The 26222-nt window shown below is 47.2% G+C and overlaps 1 protein-coding gene across 4 annotated transcripts in view; it reads left to right on the forward strand.

Moving 5' to 3' along the window:
• Nucleotides 1–1320: 1320 nt before the first annotated feature.
• The window catches only part of LUZP1 (leucine zipper protein 1), a 73139-nt gene continuing 48237 nt past the window's right edge, over nucleotides 1321–26222 (forward strand). For 2 of the 4 annotated variants that reach the window (XR_014794200.1, XM_084874865.1), the window contains exon 1: nucleotides 7139–7253. The gene's annotated coding sequence lies outside the window, so the exon portion shown is untranslated. Of the gene's footprint in view, nucleotides 2197–2600; nucleotides 2862–7138; nucleotides 7254–26222 lie in introns of those variants that run through there. The other 2 variants (XM_084874869.1, XM_084874868.1) reach the window with 2 other exon arrangements.

The raw sequence follows: 26222 nt of genomic DNA on the forward strand, positions 1-26222 counted from the left end.
CTGACAGCCTCACAGCCCTGCTTGGGCCTGACAGCTCATCCACATGTTTATTCATCTCACACCACACAGAAAACTGCATGTGCAAAAGCGCTCAGGCTGGGAACTATGAATGTGGGGGGCCTTGGGGCCAAGGATGTCTGAGAGGAAAGGGAAGGTTGGGGAAAGTAGGTTGGGCCTTGGGGACTAAAGCCGGCTATTGACTTTGAACTTTAAACGGAGCAATAGGAGCTATTGAAGATTATTCTGCGGGAGAATGATGTGATTAGATGTGTTGAGAACAATCGCTCCGGCTCTCAATCAGGGAGGCATGGAGGTGGGGAAACCTCCAGGCAGAGAGACCAACCCGGGGCCTGAATAAAAGCTGCAGGCTGGGCTTGAGGGATGACAGTGCTGTCTGACTTTCCATCCACTCAGCCTCTGATTAGCTGGAGTTACTCTCAATGAAACTTGTCTGGCTTGTTCACGAGATGGTTCCTATAGGGTGAGGGGCTGCCCTGGGGCAGGCTGGAGGGAGGAGGGAGTGGCCAGCACGATCCTGAGAGAGGGGGTTTATTATTATATCAATCCCATTTTCAGATGAAGAAACAGAAGCACAGAGAACTTAAGTAGTTTAAGGTCACATGACTACTGGTAAGGGGTAGAGTCGGGCTTCGAAAACAGCCTGGTTCCAGGGCCTGTGTTTAATCACTTGTTTACAACTACAGCTCGTCCTGTTTCCCTCTTTGCTTTGACTGCCAGGAGACTCAGAGCCACGGTTTTTGCTCGGTCACAGTTGCTATCCTTAGAAAACTTAGCCTAGCCTTTCTGCTATAATTAGTCCATTTTTTCATCTTTCTTCCCTCCTTCTCCACTGGCTTTTGGTCCAGGCTTTCATTACTCTTTGATTTCTTTTTCCTCTTTAATTATTCATCAAATAGGCTTGAGGCTGCAATGGAAACCACCTCAAAAACCCTTTTTGGAATAGGCAGGAAATAATGCATCAATGAGATGAACCGAGACTATTTCTGACCAGCTGAGCCAGCTGGACTACCGTCCGCGCTCGATGGATGTCTTTTGAGCCTCTTCTGAATGATCAATACGATGCTCCATGATGTGGAAGACATAACGAACTTGAACCAAGTCAGTCCCAGTGCTAGTGAAGCCATGCTCACTGCTGTAATAGAGAAAGCTTGGACTCTCACTGTCTGAACAACCACAGAACCTGGTCCAATGTCTGTCCCATTCACTCCAGTGACTGAGTGAGACCCCGGCTGACCAAGGCTCTGCCACGTTCAACATGTGGTTCCCAAGGTCACCCTGATATTGGCATCCAGTTGGCAGATGGGAGGAAAAAGAGAGAGAGAGAGAGAGAGAGAGAGAGCGAGCTAGAGCTTTGAGAAAGCAGACACACTTATTAACTTGGATTTGGCCTGAATATGGCACAATATTTCCCTGCCGTATCCCATTGGTGAAAAGTATTCACAGACTTACAAGCGGTGCTGGAAAATGTAGTCTGAGCTGCTTTTCTCTGGAACAGCTCTGTGCATAGAAGGGAGCGTCTTGGGGTGCACACCTGGCGTTGTTCCAGCTCATGGAGCCACGGGGAAGAACACCAGGCAAGGCGCAGGCTGGTCTTCCTTTGTTTACAAGGAGCCGTGCATGAGCAAAATGGAGTATTTCTATTTCAGACCAAATGTGTTTGTTCGACAGGGGGAGGGGCTGTCGTGGGAGAGAGAAGATTCATCACGATAGGAAGTACTCGTAGTCCGACGGAGGCTGCATTTTCACTTGGCTGAAGCGTCTAGAAGTCAGGCTAAAAGCCTCCTAACGGGTCCTTCTACCGCTGAACTTCTGTGCTGGGCTCCAAGCTCAACTCTGAGCGCCTGTTTCCTGCACGTTCCAGGCGGGGTTCCGGTGACCCAGGAACAGATGAGACAAGGTGCCGGCCCCCAGATCGCTGACTGCCAGGAGTGGAAGCAGGACCTCTGGGAAGCAGGCCTGAGCTCTGGAAACAGGAGACCCGAGCTCCATTCCCAGCTCTGTTGCTTCATCGCTGTGTGACCCTGGAGCAGCCGCCTGGCCTCTCTGGTCCTCCCTTTCCTCATTACTAACTGGGTTCACTGGTTACCTTCATGGATTCTGAGGACTCAGCAGCGCAATGTTTGAGAGCATTGGCAGCCCCGTGCCTGGCATGTCAGATTTGTAGGATGACCTTGGGTAAGTCACTTCCTTTTTTGAAGCCTCAGTTTTCTCATCTTAGGATGGAGTTAATAAACTCCATCATGGGGGTGGAATCTTGCTGGGTTGGGGGGTGTGGGGCCTGCCATTTCGCCTCTCAGCTTCCTCCTGGGGTAAGTGGGTCGCCTCCTCCCCGGCTGGAAGGACTGAGAGACCAGCCGGGCTCAGGCACAGAGTGGGCACCGGAGTCAGCAAGGACGCGGCTTCCTGGCCGCGCTCCCGGGGGAAGGAGGTTTGTGCCGGGTCCCATCCCCCGGCTGGTCCTGCTCAGGAAATGCGGAGAGAAAGCCAGGAACCAGGCCTGCCAGGCCCCGCGGCCCCTCCGCGCCGGCCCTCCTCCCCGTCCTCGCCTGCAGGAAGCGGGCTGGCGGGAACGCCCTGCCGGGCGGTGGGAGAGGCCCCGCCGGCTTCCCAGGCCCGCGGCGCGGAGCTGTCACTGCGGCAGCCGCCGCCCTCCCCCGCCGCCGGCGCCGGTGCAGAGGCTGCCGGGCCGCACAGCACGGAGCTGCTGCAGCCGGACCCGGGCGGCCGGAGCGGAGAGGCTGGGTCCCGCACGGAGCCCACGCCGCTGGGCTGGGCTCGGGAGGGAGACTGGCCCAGCCCTCTCTTCTGGGAGGTGCGATGCTGGACCCCAGGGTTTGTCGGTGAGTGGTCCAAGGTCATGGCGAGAAAACCGCAGGGCCCGGATCCAACTCATGGTCTGTTCTGGCTCTAAGTTTGTGCCTGGGTCTGTAGTCCCGGTCCAGGTTCTTGAGCGGTTGGGGGGTGGGAGTCAGGCTCTTATGGAAGCTCAAGAACAGGAGGTCAGGACCTGGGGGCTACGGAGGGCCTCCCAGAGGCCAGGAAGCCCCTTGGTTTTGTGTGGCACATGGTGGGATGGTGGGTGTTGCATTTTTCTTCGGAGTTTCAAAGGTGCCAGGGACCACCAGGTTTTGGGTTCAATCTCCGGTTGGGGTATGTGTAGGAGGCAATAGATCTGTGTTTATCTTTTGCATTTCTCTCTCTACCCCACTCCCTTCTTCTCTTTCTAAAGTAAAAAAAAAAAAAAAAAAAAAAAAAAAGAAAGGAAAGAAAATCCTATCTAATAAGAGAGTATATGCAGATTGACCATCACTCCAACACACAAGATGGCTGCCCCATGTGGTCAAAGATGGCTGCCCCCATGTGGTCAAAGATGGCTGCCCCCATGTGGACACAAGATGGCCACCACAAGATGGCCAGGAGGGGAGGGCAGTTGGGGGCAATCAAGCCTGCAAGAGAGGGTAGTTGTGGGGGGACCTATGCCTGCAGGGGAGAGTAGTTGCGGGGGACCAGGCCTGCAAGGGAGGGCAGTTAGGGGTGACCAGGCCTACAGGGGAGGGCAGTTAGGGGCAATCAGGCTGTCAGGGGAGTTAAGGGGTAATCAGGCTGGAAGGCAAAAGCAGTTAGGGGCAATCAGGAAGGCAGGCAGGCGAGCAGTTGGGAGCCAGTAGTCCTGGATTGTGAGAGGGATGTCCAGCTGCCTGTTTAGGCCCGATCCCAGTAGGATTGGGCCTAAACGGGCAGCTGGACATCCCTCGAGGGGTCCCAGATTGGAGAGGGTGCAGGCTGAGCTGAGGAACACACACCCCGTGCACAAATTTCATGCACAGGGCCTCTAGTTATTTTAAAATTAAATTGCAGACATATATCATGAGGAACATGAAAGTGCAAACTTTGGGCACAGTAGACACATGATGGCGACATATTGTTATTCTTTGGGAGGTGCAGGAGGACACAGAACAAGGAGAAAAAAAAATCCAGCTTAAAAGTATTCCCTATTGGCTTTGCCATGGCTCCTGGGAGCTCTGTTAGGGGTCTTGCCTTTGGCTGTAGTATTGAAAGTTCAAATGGGCTGGGGAGGGAGGGAAGTGAGAATTTCAGGGCAGGGGCTTTTTCTGGAGTGTCACGGAGAATGAGATGTGAGCTGTGGAACTTTCTATGACCCATATGCCCACTGCTGCTCTGTCTTGTAGCTGTGTTTTCATCCCTCTTTCTCCCCCCCCACCCCCTTTAGCATCTGGTAGTCTTTATTTTTTAAGTTGCTGACACACACATACACACACACACACACACACACACACGCACACACACACACACACAAACATGTCAAACAGTAAGAAAAAAAGGTGAGAGCCTTCTATTTAGTTCTCTATATTTTCCATATTTTATGTATATTTAAACCTATAATAAAGTTATAACCATGGGATTCTACTCTGTACCTGTAATTCTGCAACTTGCTCCTATCACTTAACAATACCCAGTAGGTGCATTTTCTTGCCTGATCATGCAAATCTACCTCATTCCTTTTCCAACTGAGCTTGTGAAGTCAGGACTGTCAGTTAGCCCTACCGCCCAGAGGCCAGCACATGCGGGGCCTTTCAGGGAGGACCTCATGAAATAGTCATAGAAACCACCATATCCTCCTGTGAACCTGGAGCCAGGCTCTGAACTTACACTCTTTCACATGTTACTTCATTTATCATCACAGTCACAGACAGGTCCTATTATTAGTCCCATTGTTTTTATCCTCACTCAGGGATATGTTAATTAACTAATTTTTAGAGACAGAGAGGAAGGGAGAGAGAAAAAATCAATGTCTGAGAGGAACATCAATTGGTTGTCTCCCATAGGCACCTAGGTATGTGCCCTAACTGGGAATCGAACCCACAACACTGTGGTGTATGAAATGACACTCCAACTAACTGAGCCACCCGGCCAGGGAGATTACTCCTGTTTTTTAGATGAGAAACCGAGGTGCAGAGGCTGCAAGTCCAAGGTCACACATTGGTAAGTGGTGGAGCTGTGATTTGAATCATGGTTTGTCTGGTGCCAAAGCTTTGGTGGGAATGGATGAATAAGTGGCAGATGGGGCCATGGGTCTCGGGGAGAAAGTTCTGTCTCCAGAACCTCCCCTGAATGTTCTGGGTTCTCTCTTCCAAGTGCTTGCAGTGCTTGGAATCAGAGTCAGCACATGGGAAAGCCTCAGCAAAGGCCTGTTCTTTGCCTGCAGCAATCCTGTGGCCATGCCCTATTTTCATGGGAAGTAGCGTTTTTGCGTTTCCTATTCTAAATATAAGCCTCCATTTGGTAGGGGCCCTCGCGGACCAGCCCAGGCATTTCAGGACAGCCGTTTGCCTGTCTTCGGTGCAGGAAATTAATCAGAATCCCCAAACCCTCTCCCTCTTCCCACAGACCAGCACTCTGGAAACGCCCAGCGCCTTGCTGCAGCCCTCCTAGTGGACTGCAGAGATGCCAAGGGCAGTTTAACACAGATCCATCGCTTGTAAGGAAAGTGAGAGGAGAAAGGCATGAGGGAGAAATGGGTCAGCTCTGCTGCAAAGAATTTGCAGAGAGAGAGAGAGAGAGAGAGAGAGAGAGAGAGAGAGAGAGAAGAATTTGCAGAGGGAGGGAGGGAGAGAGAGAGAAGAATTTGCAGAGGGAGGGAGGGAGGGAGGGAGGGAGAGAGAGAGAGAGAGAGAGAGAGAGAAGAATTTTCAGAGGGAGGGAGAGGGAGAGAGAGAGAGAGAGAGAGAGAGAGAGAGAGAGAGAGAGAGAGAGAGAGAGAGAGAATTTGCAGAGAGAACTTGAAGCTGTCCCCATTTTTGAGGAGGTGCCAAGTGACAGAGATACCCTGGTGTGTCAGCTATGCCTCTGCAGAATCCCCCTGGGGGCTAGAAACTGGAGTGTTGGTTCCTATTCCAATGGCAACCCTCTTCCTCCCTCAGCACTTCAGAGTCTTCTCCTGTGTAACGATTGGGCGGATTGTCACTAGAGGTGCTATGTGGTGTGACAAGCTAGAAATAATATTGATGATCATAAGAACGAAAATAAGAATGACAACTACATGGCTTGTGGAACATGTGTGGGTTCTGACCTCAAGGAAGGGAGGAAGTGCTAAGAAACAAAGGGAGGTTGATTTGACACAAGTTAAAAATGTGTTCATGACCACAGGAGAGTTAAACACAATGCTGTGGATATTCCAAGCTGGGAGAGTCCACTTCTGGCTGGGGGAAACTAGGAGTTGTAAGCTGAGATAAGTCAGCAAGGACGAGCATGAGCCATGGGGCAGATGTGGGAAAGCAGTGGGTGTGCCAGAGGAAGTTTGGATAAACTTTACAGTGTGTGTGTGTGTGTGTGTGTGTGTGTGTGTATAAAGGTAGGTCAGGGCTTTAGCCTTTATTCCATAGGCAATAAGGAACTTACACAAGAGATGTCTCAAGAGACCAGCTATGCTGCTGCAGTCAGCGGAAGCGGCCCTCAGCGCATCTATGCCCCAGCTTGTGAATGCAGCTCTGTGCCAGCATGTGGGAGGGCATCTGTCAGGAGTGTCTCTGGCTGTGCCCTGCGCCATGCTGGGTGTGGGCCTTGGGCTCCCTTCGAAAGCTCCCCTCTCCCTGTCTCTGGGCTGTAGGTACCTTGCACATAGTAGGTCCACAGAAAATATATAATTATCGGAGGGTGTTTTGAGACCATCTGGTCATCGCCCCTCCCCATTTTAAAGAAGTTGAAAGTGAGGGGGAAAGGACTTGTCTAGGATCACACAATTAATAAGCAGAGCTGGGGACTGGAAACTCATGCCTCCTGAGTCTTAAACTGCGTTCCCTTTTCCTCCACATTGGCTGAGTAACAGAAATAGTATTTGTGGAGTGATCGCTCTCCATCAGGCCCCGGGCTAACCACCTTTCCATGGATTATCTCACTTCGTCCTCGAAACACCGCAGAGGGTGAGTGCCCCTCTTGGAAGCAGGACGTTTTGCCTCCCATCTTGAATTCCCACCGCGCCTACAACTTGGCGGCGGAGTCCCGGTCTGGGGAAGGGTAAACGAGGCGGAGGGGGCGGAGCGTACGACCTAGCCCCGCCCCTCACACCAGACCCCGCCTCCAGGACGCTGACGTCACCCGCCGGGCCCGCCCCTCATTGTCAGTCCAGGGGAGCCCGAGGAGGCGCCGGCGGCCGGGAGCCGAGTGCCTGAGCCCGCGGCGGGCGGGCGGGAGCGTGGGCCGGAGCCGCCGAGGTGAGGGGTCTGCGGCGGGGCGGCGGGGGCGCGGGGCGGGAGGCCGGGGCCGGGGAGGGCGTCGGAGGGGATGGCCGGCCCCGCGGAGGGGTCGGGGGCAGCCGGGGGCGGCGGGGGCGGCGGGCAGTGCCGGCGGGCGCCCCGGGGGCGGGCTGCGGGGTGCGGAGTTGAGGTGGAGGGCGAGCTTGGAATTTCGGGGGGCAGGGCTCGGAAGGGCAGACCTTGGGGGGCGGCGAGACCTTGAGAATGTTTCTGGAGTTTTTGGAGGGGGAGGGAAGCCTCGGAGAGACTTCTCTCTCGGTGGGAAGGAGACTCTGAGGAGAAACGTTGGGCCGGGAGCTCAGGGGATGTTTTTGGGGGTGCAGGGGGGGCGGAGGGAGAGTTTTCAGGTCGAGTTGGGGAGTCGGAGGGCGAGCGCGCGGGGCCGGTGGGGGCGGGGAGCGGCGCGGCGGGGCGGGGGGCCGGCGGCCGGGGAGGGGGCTGCGCGGGGCCCGCGGGCACCCGGGAGGAAGGAAGTGATCTTACAGGAAGAGCCGGGCGCTCCTGAGGAGGAGGAGGAGGAGGAGGAGGAGAGGAGGAGGAGGAGAGGAGGAGGAGAGGAGAGGAGGGAGGAGGGTGGGAGCCTTCGGGCCGGCGTGCGGGGGCCGCTGCGGGACTGCGCTGCGGGGTGCGGGCCGGGCCGGGCCGGGCCGGGCGGGGAGGGGTCCCGCCGCCGCCGCCGCAGCTGTCGGCCCGCCTCGCCGGCCGCGTCCCGGCGGCGGATGCTGGTCTCACGGCCAGACCGCCGGGCTAGGAAGGAATGTGAGGCATTCGCTTTGTTTAAGTTGCCAGTAGACAGTCCTGAGGACTAATTAATGGTGGAATCTGCAGGGGGACGCGGGCGAGCTGGGCCGGGCCGGCCGCCGCCGCCGCCGCCGCGGTGAACTTTCCGCAGCGCACGCGGCCCGCCTCCCGCCGCCCTCCCGCCCCCCGCGCACCCCCGCCCCGCCGGCCGGGCAGGAGCCATGGCTTCCCGAGGCGCAGGAATGAAGTGCGGTTTCTGGGGCCGGTGGCCGCGGGCTGCGGAGGCTGCCCGCAGGGAACCCGGCGTCCCGGAGCGGCCGGGCGGGGGGCTGCGGTTTCTGCGAATAACCTTGGAGGGAGGACGCTCCGGGAGCCAGGAAAGACCATCTTGCTGTGCAGCATCTGTTTCTTCGCCGTCAGCCCCTTTCCTAACGCTGCAGAACTTGTCGTGGCTTGTCTCTCGGAAATGCCGAGACGGGTGCTCACGCTTGCGGGTGGGAGAGGGGGAGAGCAGAGACACCCCCAAAAACGCTGCTGCAGTGCGATCTCCGCAGAGACAGGCAGGCAGAGTCCCCGTCGCACCTTCTCTGACATGAATGACCTTGGGAAGAAGCAAATTATGCTTCTGAGCTCCTGGTGCCTTCTCTGTCTGTCGCTGGTGGAGAAAAGACTCTCTGGACGTCCCTGCTTTTTTTGGGGGGGCGGGGGGGCGGTGTCTTTTGACCTTTGTAGGGTTTGTTCAGGGCTTTTTACGGACTGCCGCAGTTCTGGCCTAAGGAGCTGGACTGGTGTCAGAACCGGGGGAATTCAGTTCACCCAGTCAGATTTTACTGCCTCGGATGAAGGAGGGAGAGAGGAGCATGGGTTTTCGGGGAACATTTCCCTTCTGAGAATCTACACAAGCATGTTCCCGATTGCTTCCTGTCACGTTGCGTGTTTGGTGGCATTCGTGTGGTTACACTGAATAACCCCCCAGAGAAAGTTCTCTTGTCAGAAATAATTATTTTGCTCAGAATTCCCCTCGGGGCATATTAAAGTTGTGCTCAATTTACTCAGAAGAATTTTCCAGGTTTCTAAAATTAAATCGCTTTTCTAAACATAGTCGCTCAAGTTTGAAAAACTGGAAATGGTGGGGTGGGAAGGGAGTTGATTAGAATATAAACAAGACAGCAAGTACTGGCTCATCGTCCTGTGATTACTAACGGGGATTTTTGGATCAGCCTTGATTAATAGGTGTTTTCTTACTCTTAAATAATTTAAGACCAAGAAGGGGAACTAATATTGTTGAGTGCCTATTCTGTGCCCGATAATGGTGCTTGGTGGGATATATCTCAAAGTCTTCACAAGTATCGATAGTTGGCGTCTCTGTTTCACAGATGAGCAAATGGTGAGGGTCAGAAGCTAAAGGGATTTTCCCCAAGTTTATATAAAAACTAGTAAGAAGTGGAGCTGGAATTAAAACTCAAGTCTGTGTCTAAGGTCACCATTAAGCATACTGCATTGGGAAGCAGGAGGCTAGTTTCTAGGTTTTTGAGCCACTAGGTTACTGGGACCCAGTCAATTAAGTGTTTCCTTCTTTTCCTCCAGCAGTGTTGTCAGAATGCTTTTGAGATGTTCTAGTTTGTTTTTGTTTTTGTTTTTGTTGTTTTTTTTAGAAAGACAAACCCATGCTGTAGTGCTATGGTTCTATATGTAGTAGTTGCTTAATACATTTTTTTCTTATAGAGTACCTGGGTGATCAAAGATTGCATTTATGTAATGGAAGATGTTCGATAGCTAATGGTTCTTCCACTGTAGAGGCCATCATTGAGGTGGTATTTGCCATCACGAACGAAACCATTTTTCATGTAACATGGCTTTGTGGGACATTGTCAGCTTATGAGTAAAGCACATTGCATACAGGTAGGACCTACATAGTCAAGCTGAAAGATTTGGTCTAAACTTTGAATGCACATAATAGGTGCTAAATAAATAAATATTTGCTGAATGAATGCATACATTCTTTTCTTAAAAGTGTTTTTCTTGACTTTATTAAAGAGAGAGGAAGGGCGAGGGAGAAGAGAAAAAGATAAACATTGATGAGAGAGAAACATTGATCAGCTGCCTCCTGCATGGGACATTTTGGGGATTGAGTTTGCATGTGCCCTGATTGGGAATCAAAACTAGTGACCTCAACTACTGAGCAACACTGGCTGGCCCCCCCCCCCCCCCCCCCAGTCAGCTTTGTCCAGGTATAGTTTACCTACAATAAAATTCACCAATTTTAAGGGTACACTTTGTGATGGATACATGACAAATGTATACAGCTGTGCAATCACTACTGCCTTGGTTAGCAGAGTGGTCCCTGTAAATTTTGTCAAGTTTTTATATTCACATTCAATACTGTGCCATCAGAGAGAATATTAGAGAGTTCAGGTGCCAAGTTTGTAGGAAAGAGGGGAAATCTTAGATATTTGATGGTGAGATGCATGAGGAGAATAAGAGAGGGAAGATGGGGACATTTGTCAAATCGGGAAATATATTAAACCAGGTTTTCATTATTTTTGATACACTGTGGGAGAAGACTTACCCAAAGATTTATTGAAGAGTTGAACTGCTATTTATTTATTTTTTATGAAATGGTAGCTCCTGAAATATAGAACATCTTTGGCCATCCTTAAGAAGCACTTACAGACTATGGTTGTTCAAATAGTTCTTCAGGGTGGGGATGCTGTAAAATAATTAAAGACCTGCCCTTCCACCTGTGACAGAATATCCTTAGTTTACCTCTAACCTGTTTTAGCTAATATTCCACAAAGGGAACACATTAAGTAGAAATTGTGTCTTGCTGGGAAGACCTAAGTTTATTTTTTCCTTCTCATAATTTCTCTTTACTGAACCTGCCCAGTCTGCTTTCATTTAAGTTAATATCTAAGGAAATGCTTGAAACTTGTTATTGCACTTCTAAAAGAAACTCAGTTTTTTACCTCTTACTCCTTATTTCTCTTTATTCATTCTATTTCTTTATGTTGCCTATTTTATAATCATCTTCTCCCACCCGTGAATCCTGAGAATGGAAACTTCTCAACCATCCATATACCATTAGGAAATAATAATTAAATTAAAATAACAGTCCACCAACTCAGTATTTTGGGTATGACAGGGAGAAAATAATAATTCTATGAGATAGTCATTATCCTCCTCATTTTATATATGAGGGATCTGAGCTCAGAGTAGTTATGCCAAAGCTAGTGAGGGGCAGACCATTGAGTTGAACTCCTGTATAATTGATGCTCAAGTTTGGGGTCTTTTTATTTTATTACACTCTTTGGTGTATTAGGGTTGAGGAGAAGGAAGAGTAGGGGGAGGGGGCAAAATAAGTGTCTGAAAATCCCACATTAAAATATAAGCCAAAACAACAAGAATTGCTTACCTGTTTAGGCATTGCTATTTTTATCTATTTCTTTTTTTATTAAAAAATATATTTTAATTGGTTTCAGAGAGGAAGGGAGAGGGAGAGAGAGATAGAAACATTCTATATAATAAAAGGCTAATATGCACATGGTCATCAGACCCTCACACATAACAGCCAATACAGGCGTGTGCAGGTGGGTAAGGCTGCATGTGCAACCAGTCATCAGGAGATGCATGGAGCATCTCTTGGTCCCTCTTCCCCTTTCCTCCAGCTCCTGATGGCGACTCCCTTCCCTTCCACCTCCCTCTTGCGTGAGTGGCGCACTCCTGCTTGCCTGCTTTGGCCCCTGCTGGCTCCCTTGGAAGCGGTGGCAGGTAGCCTGATGCACGCGATTTCGCATGCTGGGCCACTAGTCAGTGTTAAGAGAGAATTATCTATTGGCTATCTATTTGGCTGCTTCCTGTCCACCTCCTGGGGTTTGAGCCCCCAACTCTGGCATGTGACCTCCTATTTCATAGGTCAATGCTCAACCAGGGACCCTTCAGTTCACAGGCTGATGCTTTATCCATTGGGCCAAACCAGATAGGACAGTTTTATCTGTTTTTGTAAAAATGGAATCATATTCCATATATTCTTTTGGGTCTGGCTCCTTTTATTCAACAACTAGAGGCCCGGTGCATGAATTCATGCATGGGTGGGGTCTGGCCAGCTCAGCCGTGATTGGGCTGGGCTATCTGCCAGGAGGGGCTTCCCCCCATAGGATGAAGGGCGCTGATTGGTGCAGGGCCAGCCAGGGGGAGGGGCTGTGGTTGGTCGGCCAGCTGGCCCCTCCCTTGGTCAAACTCCTGGTCAAGGGGACAATTTGCATATTAGCCTTTTATTATATAGGGTATGTTTATGAGTATGCAAACACTTTTTTTTAATCCTCACCTGAGGATATTTTTTCCGTTGATTTCCAGAGAGTATAAGAGAAGGAGGAGGAGTGGGGGGAGAGGAAGAAAAAAACATTGAAGGGAAAGAGACACATTGATTGGTTGCCTCCCACACATGCCTCTACCTGGGCTGGGGAACCTGCAACTGAGGTATGTGTCCCTGATCCTGACCATCTCCCTGACAGGGAATTGAACCCGAATTGAATCTGAGACCCTTGTCTCTGCAGGCTGACTCTAATCACTGAGCAAACTGGCCAGGGCTGCAAACATTTTATCTTGGCTTGTTATGCCTTGTATATAATCTGGCCCCTGCCTCTAAGCACATTGTCCATTATGCTTCAGTCACAGTAGCTTCTTATTACTTTTAAATTCAGCAAGTTCTTTCATACCTTTGGGCTTTTGTATGGGTGGCCTTCTCTTTTTCTTTTATAAAAATTTTATTGATTTTAGAGAAGAAGGAAGAGAGAAACATCCATATATTTGTGCATTCATTGGTTGATTCTTTTTTTTTTTTTTTTTTTAATATATTGATTTTTTACAGAGAGGAAGGGAGAGGGATAGTGAGTTAGAAATATCGAGAAACATCCATCAGCTGCCTCCTGCACACCCCTTACTGGGGATGCCTGCAACCAAGGTACATGCCCTTGACCGGAATTGAACCTGGGACCCTTCAGTCCGCAGGCCAACGCTCTATCCACTGAGCCAAACCGGTTTTGGCTCATTGGTTGATTCTTGTGTGTGTCCCAACTAAAGATTGAAACCACAACTTTAATATATCAGGACGATGCTATTTAGGCTGGCTCTCTTTTGAACACTCTTTCCCCTGATTTTTACCTGGCTGCTTTCTTTTATAAAAATACATTTTATTGATTTTTTACTAGTACAGAGAGGAAGGGAGAGAGAGAGATAGAAACATCGATGAGAGAGAAACATCAATCAAGCTGCCTCCTGCACACCCCCTACTGGGAATGTGCCCGCAACCAAGGTACATGCCCTTGACTGGAATCGAAACTGGGACCCTTTATTTTTTTATTTTTTTAAATATATTTTATTGATTTTTTACAGAGAGGAAGAGAGAGGGATAGAGAGCTAGAAACATCAATGAGAGAGAGTCATCGATCAGCTGCCTCTTGCACACCCCCTACTGGGGATGTGCCCGCAACCAAGGTACATGCCCTTGACCCGAATCGAACCCGGGACCCTTCAGTCCCCAAGCCGACGCTCTATCCACTGAGCCAAACCGGTTTCGGCTGAACCTGGGACCCAAACCGGTTAGGCCATGGCTGTATTCTTTCTTTCTTTCTTTCTTTCTTTCTTTCTTTCTTTCTTTCTTTCTTTCTTTCTTTCTTTCTTTCATAAAGTTTATTGATTTTTTTACAGAGATAAAGAGAGGGATAGAGAGTTAGAAACATCGATGAGAGAGAATCATCGATCAGCTGCCTCTTGCACCACCCCTACTGGGGATGTGCCCGCAACCAAGGTACATGCCCTTGTCCGGAATCGAACCTGGGACCTTTCAGTCCGCAGGCTGACGCTCTGTCCACTGAGCCAGACCGGTTTCTGCATGGCTGCATTCTTTAAGCCTCAGCTTATGTATCAGAGTTGCTTTCCCTCATCCCTATTTTGCCAGTCCTTTCCCGTTACTAGTATTTCCTGTTGCCTCTCTTCTTAGCGCCTATTACAATTTGTAATGATATATCTGCTTGTGTGATTATTATCTGTCTTCCCTACTGGACTTCACAGGAGCAGGGTACTCATCGGTTTTGTTCACCAGTGTATACCTAGTACCTAACAATGACTGAGATAGTAGGTATTTATAAATATTTAATCACCACTGGCCCAATTCACACCATTGTTGCCATTATCTTTTGTCCCTTTTTTCTCTTATGCTGTTTAACCAATTAATCTTTCCATCCTTCAATGCTCAGCTCAATTACCCCTCTTTGAAGTCTATCCTGGCTTTGCAATAATAGTTAGCTTCACTTTGAAAAATTGTGACATTAATTGCTGATACCTCTTATGTTTTTGGTAAGTCACACTAGCATGTCTTAGCTACCTAGTTGGATCTTAAAAATCTTGCAGCTTGTAATGCCAGTACCCATCCTACTCTTAGATAACTTGACTATCTTGTATCTTTACCTAATTTGATCAGAATCTTCTTGATCAGTAGATAATTTTGTCTTAGCCATTATTCCTCTCAGTTCCTTTCACTGAGCTTTGCACATAGTAGATTCTCAGCAGAGTATTTAAAAAACATTCTTATTGATTTTAGAGACAAAGGGAGAGGGAGAGAGAGATAGAAACATTAAAGGTAAGAGAGAATCATTGATTGGTTGCCTTTGCACACCCCCCAATGGGGACCAAGCCTCCTGGTTCATAGGTTGACGCTCAACCACTGAGCCATGCTGGCCAGGCTCAGTAGAGTTTTTGATGATCGATCATAATGATGTTTATGTATAGGGAGCAATTTTAATTTCTCAGCTTCTTAACATGGATTCTTTTTATTAGAATTCTGTTTAGTGTTTTCTCTAATGCAAAGACTGGGAGAGCCCCAGCTGCTTCAGGTGACTTTATAATTATTAGGTTGTGAAGGTACAAGACTCCAGTCCTAGTACCACAAAGCAGATATTTCTTTGGAATCTGTCATTGGTAAAAAGTAATTATGCACAGTGTCTTCTTGGGAAGATGCTTAGTCAGTGCTTCTCATGCTTTCAGATTGGAGTTATTAACTGAAATGAGATACTAGAAAGTAATTTCATTTGAATTATTCTGATAAATGGCATTTTATTATGATGTCAACAATGAAAAATTTAAGCCAATTAAACCTGTTTATAGTCACCTTCTCTTACGTGTCAGTAAGCTCTCTCAGTAGTTATTCTTCCTCTTTTATTAAATGCATATACTAATTTTGTGTGAACTTTAAGCAAATTTAATTAGTAACTGAGATGGTTTAGCTTAACATATTGCACAATTGAGTGATAAATATTTTTGATTAGTTGCCTACTATTTATTTTTAAGTAGTGATCATTTTGACTGTTTTAAAAATATGTTTTTATTGCCGGGACCGGTTTGGCTCAATGGTTAAGAGCGTCAGCTTGGGGACTGAAGGGTCCCGGGTTCGATTCCGGTCAAGGGCATGTACCTTGGTTGTGGGCATATCCCCAGTAGGGGGTGTGCAAGAGGCAGCTGATCGATGACTCTCTATCATCGATGTTTCTAACTCTCTCTCTCCCTTCCTCTCTGTATAAAATCAATAAAATATATTTAAAAAAATGTTTTTATTGATTTGAGAGAGGAAGGGAGAGGGAGATAGAGACAGAAACATTGATGAGAGGAAAACATTGAGTGGCTGCCTTGTTCTGGGGATTTAGCTTACAACCTGGATATGTCCCTGACTGGGAATCGAACTTGTGTGCATGGGACTGCACTCCGCCAACTGAGCCACACTGGCCAGGGCCATTTTGACTTTGCTGATTTTGGGGCAATTTAGAAACAATATCAGAAGATTTTGGGGTAATTTAGAAACTTTTTTTTCTCTTTTGCTCAGTAATATTTATTTTATTTTTTATTGTCTAAAGTTTTACATATGTCTCATTTTCCCCGATTGACCCCCAAACCCGCCATTCCCACTCCCAAGGGCAAGCCCCCACCGTCCCAGTATCTGTGCCCATTGGTTATGCTAATATGCATGTAATTTAGTAAATTTTTAAAAATGAAAACATTGGGGCAGAGGGACTTAGGAGGTTTCTGAGAGATATTGGAATAATTTTGTTACCTTTTATAATCTTACTATTCTCTTTTTCTTTAAATGAGCTAGAAATATTTTATGAAATCAGCCTATTTGCTTTTTAACGTATTTATTAGTAGTGTCTCAATGCACGGATTTGTGCACATTAAAAGGAAATTAATTAGAAAAGATATTTTAATATTGTGCTTTGCTTCTTGCTGATGAAAAGAAAATAGGATTCTACTGAGTCTCCTGTCTACCTACTCCAGGACTTCTGTGACAATCAAATGAGATGACGCATGGGAAAATGCTTCACATTTGGTTCAGCTGTAAAATGTGTGCACCTGACTATAAAGCAAGTCTGGTTCCTGGGCTGAAGAAACTCCAAGGATGCTAGTTGCTAGGGAGAAGATATAGTTGCTATGTGACGTCATAACTGGTGCCCATAGCAACCCTTTCCAGGCTGGGCTGGGCTGCATTTTGCACCAGGGGGTCTTGGCAGCGTTGGCTGTGATTTGGTGTGGTGTTGCTCTGGGGTGGTGGCAGGGCCTATGTCCCACTTCGGGGAAGCTGAGTGGTGCCAGGTCTGTATTTTTTTTTATTTTTTTTTTCAAATCAATCTTTATTGTTCATATTATTACAAAGGTTCCTCATTTCTTCCCCCCTCCACCAGGTTCCCACCCCACCCTCCGCCCCCTCCCCATCCCCCATTGTCCTCATCCATAGGTGCACAGTTTATGTTCAGTCTCTTCCTCCCTCCCTTTCCCCGATAGTAAATCCCTTTTCAGATAGTAAATCTGTTACTTAGCATTATCTCATATCAATAATACCTCCACATGCCCAATGATACACTTCACACAAAAGACATTTCCAAATAGGTCAACCAGCCTCATCCAGGCCCCACCCAAGGCACTTACAGATCAACACCCCAGCGCTATACTAACTCAACACATCCAGATCTAAGCCTTCATCACTTGATTCAGCAGACCCTCAAGTTCCCGCAAAAGTTTCCAGCCATGTCTGAGAGGCAGCCGTGGGCAGGTACAGGCGAGGAGCGAGCTGTTTCGGGCCTGGCTGCTCCGGGCCTGGCCTCTGTTGCTCTGGTTCGTTCCACAACCAGCTGCTCCGGGTCTGGTCACTGCCGCTCCCGACCTAGTTGTTCTGGACTTGGCTGTTGCTACTACAGGCCTGGCCGCACCCGACCCGGCTGCTCTGGGACCGGTTGCTCCGGTCCCGGCCGCTCCGGGCCTGGCCGCTCCCAGCCTGACAGCCGCTGCTCCGGGCCTGGCTGCTCCCAGCCTGGCAGCCATTGCTCCTGGCCTGGCCGCACCAGACCCGGCTGCTCCGGGCCTGGCCGCTCCCAGCCTGGCAGCTGCTGCTCCAGGCCTGGCCGCACCAGACCCGGCTGCTCCGGGCCTGGCCGCTCCCAGCCTGGCCGCCGCTGCTCCGGGCCTGGCCGCACCAGACCCGGCTGCTCCGGGCCTGGCCGCTCCCAGCCTGGCAGCCGCTTCTCCAGGCCTGGCCACTCCCAGCCTGGCAGCCACTGCTCCGGGCCTGGCCGCACCAGACCCGGCTGCTCCGGGCCTGGCCGCTCCCACCCTGGCAGCCGCTGCTCCGGGCCTGGCCGCACAAGACCCGGCTGCTCCGGGCCTGGCCGCTCCCAGCCTGGCAGCCACTGCTCCTGGCCTGGCCGCACCAGACCCGGCTGCTCCGGGCCTGGCCGCTCCCAGCCTGGCAGCCGCTGCTCCTGGCCTGGCTGCACCAGACCCGGCTGCTCCGGGCCTGGCCGCTCCCAGCCTGGCAGCTGCTGCTCCGGGCCTGGCCGCTCCCAGCCTGGCAGCTGCTGCTCCGGGCCTGGCCGCTCCCAGCCTGGCAGCCGCTGCTCCGGGCCTGGCCGCACCAGACCCGGCTGCTCCGGGCCTGGCCGCACCAGACCCGGCTGCTCCGGGCCTGGCCGCTCTCAGCCTGGCAGCTGCTGCTCCGGGCCTGGCCGCTCCCAGCCTGGCAGCCGCTGCTCCGGGCCTGGCCACACCAGACCCGGCTGCTCCGGACCTGGCTGCTCCCAGCCTGGCAGCTGCTGCTCCGGGCCTGGCCGCTCCTAGCCTGGCAGCCGCTGCTCCAGGCCTGGCCACACCAGACCTAGCTGCTCCGGGCCTGGCCGCTCCCAGCCTGGCCGCCGCTGCTCCGGGCCTGGCCGCACCCGACCCGGCTGCTCCGAGCCTGGCCGCTCCCAGCCTGGATTCTTCGTGGTTGTCTACTGCTGTTCTGGGCCTGGCTGCTCCCAACCCGGCTGCTCTGGGCCGGGCTTCTCCGGGCCCAGCCACTCCGTGTCTGGGTGTTCCTGGACTGGCCACCCTGGGCTTGGCCGCCTCTGCCTCAGGCCTGGCTGCCACTGCCCCAGGTCTGGCTGCTCCAGTGCTGGCCGTTGATGCTCTTGTTCTGGCTGCTGCTGTTCTGGGGCCAGGTCTGTATTTTTAAATGGCTGGTGCATGTCATGGCAGCTCCTGTGGTGAGCATCTGCCCCCCCAATGGTCAGTGTGCATCATAGATACCAGTCGTACAGACACTTAGCCTTTTATATATATAGATAGATTAAAATAAAAAGTATAGCCGAAACAGGTTTGGCTCAGTGGTAGAGCGTTGGTCTGCAGACTGAAAGGTCCCGGGTTCGATTCCGGTCAAGGGCATGTACATTGGTTGCGGGCACATCCCCAGTGGGGGGTGTGCAGGAGGTGGCTGGTCAATGTTTCTCATTGACGTTTCAGGCTCTCTATCTCTCTCTCTTCCTCCCTGTAAAAAATCAATAAAATGTTAAAAAAAAAAAAAAGTATAAGTAGAATCAGAAGTTTTCTTTTGAAATATGAAGAGACAAATAATAAACTATGGGGAATTTATTACAAAAAGACACTTTTCAGAATGGATTACAAAGTTAGTATGTATTTAACCCAGTCTCCTACACTTTATACATTCACAATAGAATTGTTCATAGTGTTGGTTTCTAGGCATCATGGGATCTTGGAATACATTTCTGAATCACACATTTTATTCAAGTAAAGCTTTATTGTATGCTAATTCTTTAACAGTTGGTTACTCATTTGTGTCATTCTCATTCTTTGACCATTTTTGGTTAAATAGCACTTTGCCTTATAATAAGGTTATTTAAAGCTCTACAGTTCCAGTTTCATAGCCTTAGCCCCAATATTTTCATCTCTAAGATGGTGATAGTGGCTGTGGGATTAAATAATTTAATGTACAAAAGCACTTAGATCATAATGTTGGTAGGTAGTAAATATTAGTCATTATTAAAAAAAGTTTTTGAGAGTATATTTAATTTTTAATGACTTAAAAGAATATATAGTTTTATTGATTTCAGAGAGGAAGGGAGGAGAGATAGAAACATCAATGATGAGAGAGAATCATTGATCAGCTGCCTCTTGAATGCCCCCTATGGGGATCAAGCCCGCAACCCTGGCATGTGCTCTTAACCAGAATCGAACCTGGAATCCTTCTATCCGGAGGCTGATGCTCTATTCACTAAGCAAAATTAGCTAGGACTAATTTTTTAATTGATTTTGAAAAGAAGGAGAGAGGGAGAGAGGAAGAGAAGAAGAAAGGGAGGGAAGGAGGGAAGAAGAGAGAGAGGGAGGGACAGAGTGAGAGGAAGGGAAGGAGGGAGAGGGAGGGAGGGGGAGAGAGAGAGAAAAGAGAGAAGAGAGAAACATCTATTTGAGAGTGAAAAATTGATTGTTGCCTCGTGCATGCCCAGGTTTGATTCCATGTACTTTGGCTACAGGCTCCTCCCTGGCCTGGGCCCTGATCAGGGCTCATGGATGAGGCAACCAATCAATGTGTTTATCTCACATAGATGTTTCTCTGTCTTTTTCTCTTCCACTTTCCCTAAAAATCAGTGGAAAATATCCTCGGGTGAGGATTAACAACAGCAACAAAATTAACGGTTCCTATTTTTACAAATATATTTTTATTGATTTTAGAGAGAGAGAGGAACATTGATGTGAGATAGAGGCATTGATCGGTTGCCCTCGCACGGGGATTAAACCCGCATCTTGGGCCTGTGCCCTGACCAGAAATCGAACAGTGAGCATCATTTTTCTGTTTCTAAACAAAGAAATCTCTGGTTTTATCCAGTTTCCAATTAACTGGAGAAGCTAAATCCTGAGCAAGATAAATGAAGTTAATTTTTGGCTTTTTAAACCCCAGAGCAGCTTTATCACAAATGTTCTATCTACCTCGTTACCTGGGTTTATATTTCTGATTTAGGCCATCTTAGTAATTTGTATCTAATAATCAATGAATAAGCAGCTTAGCTAAGTCTTACAATTGAAAATTTCTAAGAATTCTTAGTTACTGAAGACTAATAACAAATCTATATTAACTATATGCCAGTCACTGTACTTAAGTGCTTTTCATGTCTTTAATTTTTCTCTCAACAACCTTTTGGGGTACTTTTATTATCCCCATTTTATTTTATTTATTTTAAAAAAATATTTTATTGATTTTTTTACAGAGAGGAAGGGAGAGAGATAAAGAGCTAGAAACGTTGAGAGAGAAACATCGACCAGCTGCCTCTTGCACACCCCCTACTGGGGATGTGCCCACAACCAAAGTACATGCCCCTGACCGGAATCGAACCTGGGATCCTTCAGTCCGCAGACCAACGCTCTACCACTGAGCCAAACCAGTTTCGGCTATTATCCCCATTTTAATAAATGAAAATCCTTAAAACATAAGCCTGCCCAAATTCAATACAACTGGTTAATGCCAAGCTAGGGTTTGACTCCTGAACTTGCTTCCCCCCACTCCCTGACTTTTTTTGATTAAATTTATTGGGGTGACATCTTATATAATAAAAACCTAATATGCTAAGTGTGCAGTTGACCAGTCGGCCGTTCATCCAATCAAAGCATAATATGCTAATGATAGGCTAAGGCCAATCAACTGCTCGCTATGATATGCACTGACCACCAGGGGGCAGACGCTCTAATAGGTTAGCTTGCTGCTGGGGTCCAGCTGATCGGGACTGAGCAAGATGGGCCAGACACGCCCTGGAGCCTTCCTGTGGTCCTTTCCTGGCTGGCCAACCTCCTGCCTCCCCGGTTTTAATCATGCACTGTTGGCCTGGCCTGCACCCTCTTGAAATCTGGGACCCCTCAGGGGGTGTCAGAGAGTCAGTTTCAGAATTGCACAGGGCAGGCTGAGGGACCCTACCTGTGTACAAATTCATGTACCAGATTTCTAGTTGGTTAATAAAATTACATAAGTTTCAGATATACAGTTCTATAATACATTATCTGTATATTGTATTATGTGTTCACCACTCCAGGTCAAGTTTCCCATTGCCATTTATCTCCCCCATACCCTCTTCAGTCTCTACCCACCCCCATTTCCCTGTGATATCAACATACTGTTGTGTGTGTCTTGCTCATGAACATTGTATTGTTTAAACCAGAACACATGACGATTTAATGAACTGTGTCTTTAAGGTCATTATTTCCTAAATAAATGAGGTCAACATTGGCTTATGTTCCTTAGGATAGGAAGACTGCTAAAGAGTAGATGGTAGTTGGTTGAATGTAGAAGATATTTTTCTGCCACAGCTGTATTGCAGTGAAATATGAGATACTCTTCAAAAACATATTTTTAAAAAAATATATTTTTATTGAGTTCAGAGAGAAAGCGAGAGGGAGAGAGGGAGAAATAACAATGATGAGAGAGAAACAACAATGATGAGAGAATCATTGAACAGCTGCCTACTGCACATCCCTTACTGAGGATCGAGCCCACAACCTGGGCATGTGCCTTTTGACTGGAATAGAACCTGGGATCTTTCAGTCCACAGACAGTCCACTGAGCCAAACCAGCCAGGATGAAATATTATTAGTATAACTTTAAAAAATTATATACTTTCAAATATGTGCTAAAATATTTTTTTGTGGTAACTTGAGAGCTGATGATTGTGTTAGACATTTTAAAAAGACTATAGTTCAATTTCAAAGAGATTGAGTAATCAGGATCTTAAAGAATTGTTTACATAGATTAGTCTTGGCTGAATTTTAGTCTGTGAGGTCTTCATAGAGGCAGTTTGGACCAGATTTTTACAATAAGATGGATGGATAGGATTGGAATAGACAGAAAGGAAGAGTTTGGTTTTCCAGGCCAGGGCAGAAGCATGAGCAAAGATACTGAGATTGGAAGTAAACTTGGATTATGATTGGATTTGAGAATACTTTTGTGACCTAATAGAATTTAGATTATGGAGTAGGAGGTATAATGATCAGTCAGATTATGAACAGTCTTGAAAGATATACTGAGGCAATTGGACTTGATCTTGCCAACATTTGGGAACCATTGAAGCCTTGTAAGTTGAACAGTGACTTGATAAACTTGAAATTATAGATTAAGTAATCAAAGGGTTTATTAGATTATTGGAAAAGAGGCCAGTTAAAGATTTTTGTAGAAATTCAGGTGTGAACACTATCAGGACCTGAATTTAGGCGCTAAAACAATGAATATGTTGGAGAGAAGTTTTGAAAAAGGAAGAGAGGATTTAAAGATTAGGAGATTGGTAAAGATAAGGGACATTTGTAACTAGTTATCGGAAGTTGGAAAAGGGGGCAAGACAGACTTTTGCCTCAGATTTTCTGCTAACTGCTTTATATCCATGTGTTTTTACAATTCTATTTGAAATATGTTGAGAGTCTTCTAAAATTGCTTTGGGATTGAACTGGAAGTTAAAAGGTTCCTTTTGTTTTGGAAGTACTCATTTGGGAAAAAAAATAGTATGTTTCAAACCACTAAACATTGTGTAAGTTCTTAGTTATGGAGGTTGTAAACCTTATAAATAACATTATCATTAGATGGTAATCTAATTATGTAAGTGCAGAGGAATTTTTGGAATGCATTTGTTATGTTAGGAGTTTTTTGTTTAACTTATCCTGTGTTTGTGGGGGTGGGGATAGTGTGGGAAAAGGGGGGAGGCTTAAAAGACCAAGTCTGGTCTGTGGCCCTAGTTCTAGTCAATGACATTCACTACTTTTTTGGGTAATGCCCCTCATTATCCTTTGGTAGAGTTCTCCACAAATCCTAAACAAAGGTCTGCTTCAGAAAACAAACAACAAACTGTTGAGACAGTTCAACAAATTGCTGGTCATGGCGAATAAAATTAAAGGAAGTTTCAGGATCCAGCTTCTGGGATTTGAAGACCATACCACTTGAAAATGTAGTTAGGTCTGTAAACTCAATGTCATGATACCTAGCATTTTTTTGGTATGCACCGCTCTCTTCATTCCTCCCATCACCTGCAGTTATTAAATTCTTTAGCTTACTCTTCGTGTTTGCTGTTGATAATTGCTTCTAAGTTCTAACTGCTGCTATCATCTCCATAGTATAAAACTCAATCCCACCCCTCTCTGCCTCATTCCTGATGTTCCTTTACCAACTGGGTCGGCTAGAACCTGTGTACAAATGTGAGCAAAGCCTTAGGTTCTTAATCATTTCTCCCAACATTTCATCTATCTCCTAACTCATAGTTGAAAACAAGGCCCTGGCCTGGTAACTAAGTTGGTTAGAGCATAGTCCTGATATGCCAACGTTTCACATACAAGAGACAACCAATGAATGCATAAAAACAAATAGAAGTTTCTCTCCCTCTTACCCTCTCCCCCCCTAAATAAGTTAAATTAAAAAAGGAAAGAAAACAAGACCTTTTCTCTAATGAATAATAAATATTATTCCTGTTTTTGCTGGTTGAGGACTGACTCCTTGGACAGCAGGGAATAATCAGTGCATTTCTAGTCCACTGGCTTTTAGCTCATTGGCTTTCCATTTATGCATGGCTCCTAATTTTTCAAAGTCCCTACCATCTGCTCTCTCCATTTTCATTACTTTTGTTCAGTGACTTTCAGGATCCACATGGATCACTTTTCTTCTCTGAACCATCCCGTAGTATCTATTTTGTCTAGTACCTCACTTTTATCAATTACTATCTTTCTTTCATCTTTACTTCACTCTCCATTGAGTCCTTCCTTTCAGATTATAAATACACTGAGGTCTTGTTTGTTCTAAAACAAATAAAATCCCTCTGTCTTTCTGTCTCTGAATTATTGCCATCTTATTTTTTTCATTTTTTTTCAAGAAGTGCATTTGGCCAAAACCGGTTTGGCTCAGTGGATAGAGCGTCATTCTGCAGACTGAAGGGTCCCGGGTTCGATTCCGGTCAAGTGCATGTACATTGGTTGCAGGCACATCCCCAATAGGGGGTGTGCAGGAGGCAGCTGGTCGATGATTCTCTCTCATCGATGTTTCTAGCTATCTATCCCTCTCCCTTCCTCTCTGTGAAAAATCAATAAAATATATTTTTAAAAAAAAGTGCATTTGTATACAGTTTTTTCTTTTACACTCATTCTTTAACACCTTTCCCTTCTTATTTATGTTCTTTAATACTTGACTGTAAAAGCCCTATCAAAAAACCCAATGCCGGCCTGGCTGGCGTGGCTCAGTGATTGAGCATCGACCTATGAACCAGGAGGTCACGGTTTGATTCGAGGTCAGGGCACATGCAAACTCCATCCCCATTGGAGGGTGTGCAGGAGGCAGCCAATCAATGATCCTTGTCATTGATGTTTTTATCTCTCCCTCTCCTTTCCCCTCTGAAATCAATAAAAATATATTAAAAAAAAAAGACCCAATGCCCATGTAGTCAGACATTTCATATCCTTTTTCTTAATCTCTATAATCATTAAATTATTGATCACCTTCCTCATTGAGCACTCTGTTCTTTGACTAGAAATTAAAAATGTGTTTATTCCCATCTAGCCTGGTAAGGCTATTTTGTCTGAAACTTGGCTGGTTGTTGGATTAAACAACTGGTGTTCATCTGTGGCCTGTACTGACTAGTAGAGAAGGGGTGGAGCAAGTTGGCACTGTGCATTTTGTAGTGCTCTGTACCATGTGGACTATTAAGTAAATAATTGGTTTGACTTGCCATCTTACTGTTCCTTCGCTTTCTCCTGATCCTGCTGTGGCTTGTGTGCAAGATAGTATCTGTCTCATAGTATTCTGTGAAATAAATGAGTTCATGCAAAGGGCTTAGGATGGCACAAAGTAAACATACAATCAATGTTAGCTATTGTTATTATGCTTTTAACTTTTTTAAGTACTTTAAATAACATATCCTTCAAATAACATTCTTTTTTTTTTTTTTAAATATATTTTATTGCTTTTTATAGAGAGGAAGGGAGAGAAATAGAGAGCTAGAAACGTTGATGAGAGAGAAACATTGACCTGCTGCCTCTTGCACATCCCCCACTGGGGATGTGCTCGCAACCAACGTACATGCCCTTGACCGGAATCGAACCCGGGACCTTTCAGTCTGCAGACCGACGCTCTACCACTGAGCCAAACCGGTTTCGGCCAAATAACATTCTTGTAAGAGAGATAGGGTCTAGAACAAGCATGTCAAACTCAAAATGCCAGACAAACTAGGCATGTGGCCCAAGTGCCGCGAGTTTGACATGCTTGGTCTAGAGTGTAGCATATTTAGTCCTATTTAAAAGATGAGAAATCCATGAAGGATCTTGTCTAAGGACATCAGAACTCAATTTAATGGATTAAAATTTAAAAGGTTATTTAACTTTAGTTTGAAAGAAAAAAAATGGTTTGGGATGAGTGTCATAATAGTTATTTCTCTTGTGTAAGTAGGACAAATCTGTGGTGTTTGGAATGAGAATGGAATGAGAAGGAAGATTGCTCCCAGCTACTTGGTTCCTCGGTTCCTTGATTCTCTTTCTGCTGTTAAGAGGAAGTGGGGAGGTTGTCGCTTGCTGCGCCACTCCTAGGCCATCTAGAAAGCTAAGAGAAACAGCATTTGAAGGGTATTGGATTTGCTGGGAACTGAGAAAAAAGCTTACCTGTTCTATGTGGGAAAAGGGTAAATGAATTGTTTCATGGATTTAACTCTTGAACTGCTTCCATTGAATTCCACTTTTTTGTCCCATGTCAATTTTTTGCAGTTGTTTAGAGGCAGTTTTAGGATCGAAGTACTTCTAGCTTTTTATTATTTTTTTTAATGGTCTCATGCGGCTTGATGGCGCTCAGATGTCCGCCAGCACCTGCTT

Source organism: Pipistrellus hanaki (assembly GCF_964339955.1).
Source record: "Pipistrellus hanaki genome assembly, chromosome: 2".
Taxonomy (NCBI): Eukaryota; Metazoa; Chordata; class Mammalia; order Chiroptera; family Vespertilionidae; genus Pipistrellus; species Pipistrellus hanaki.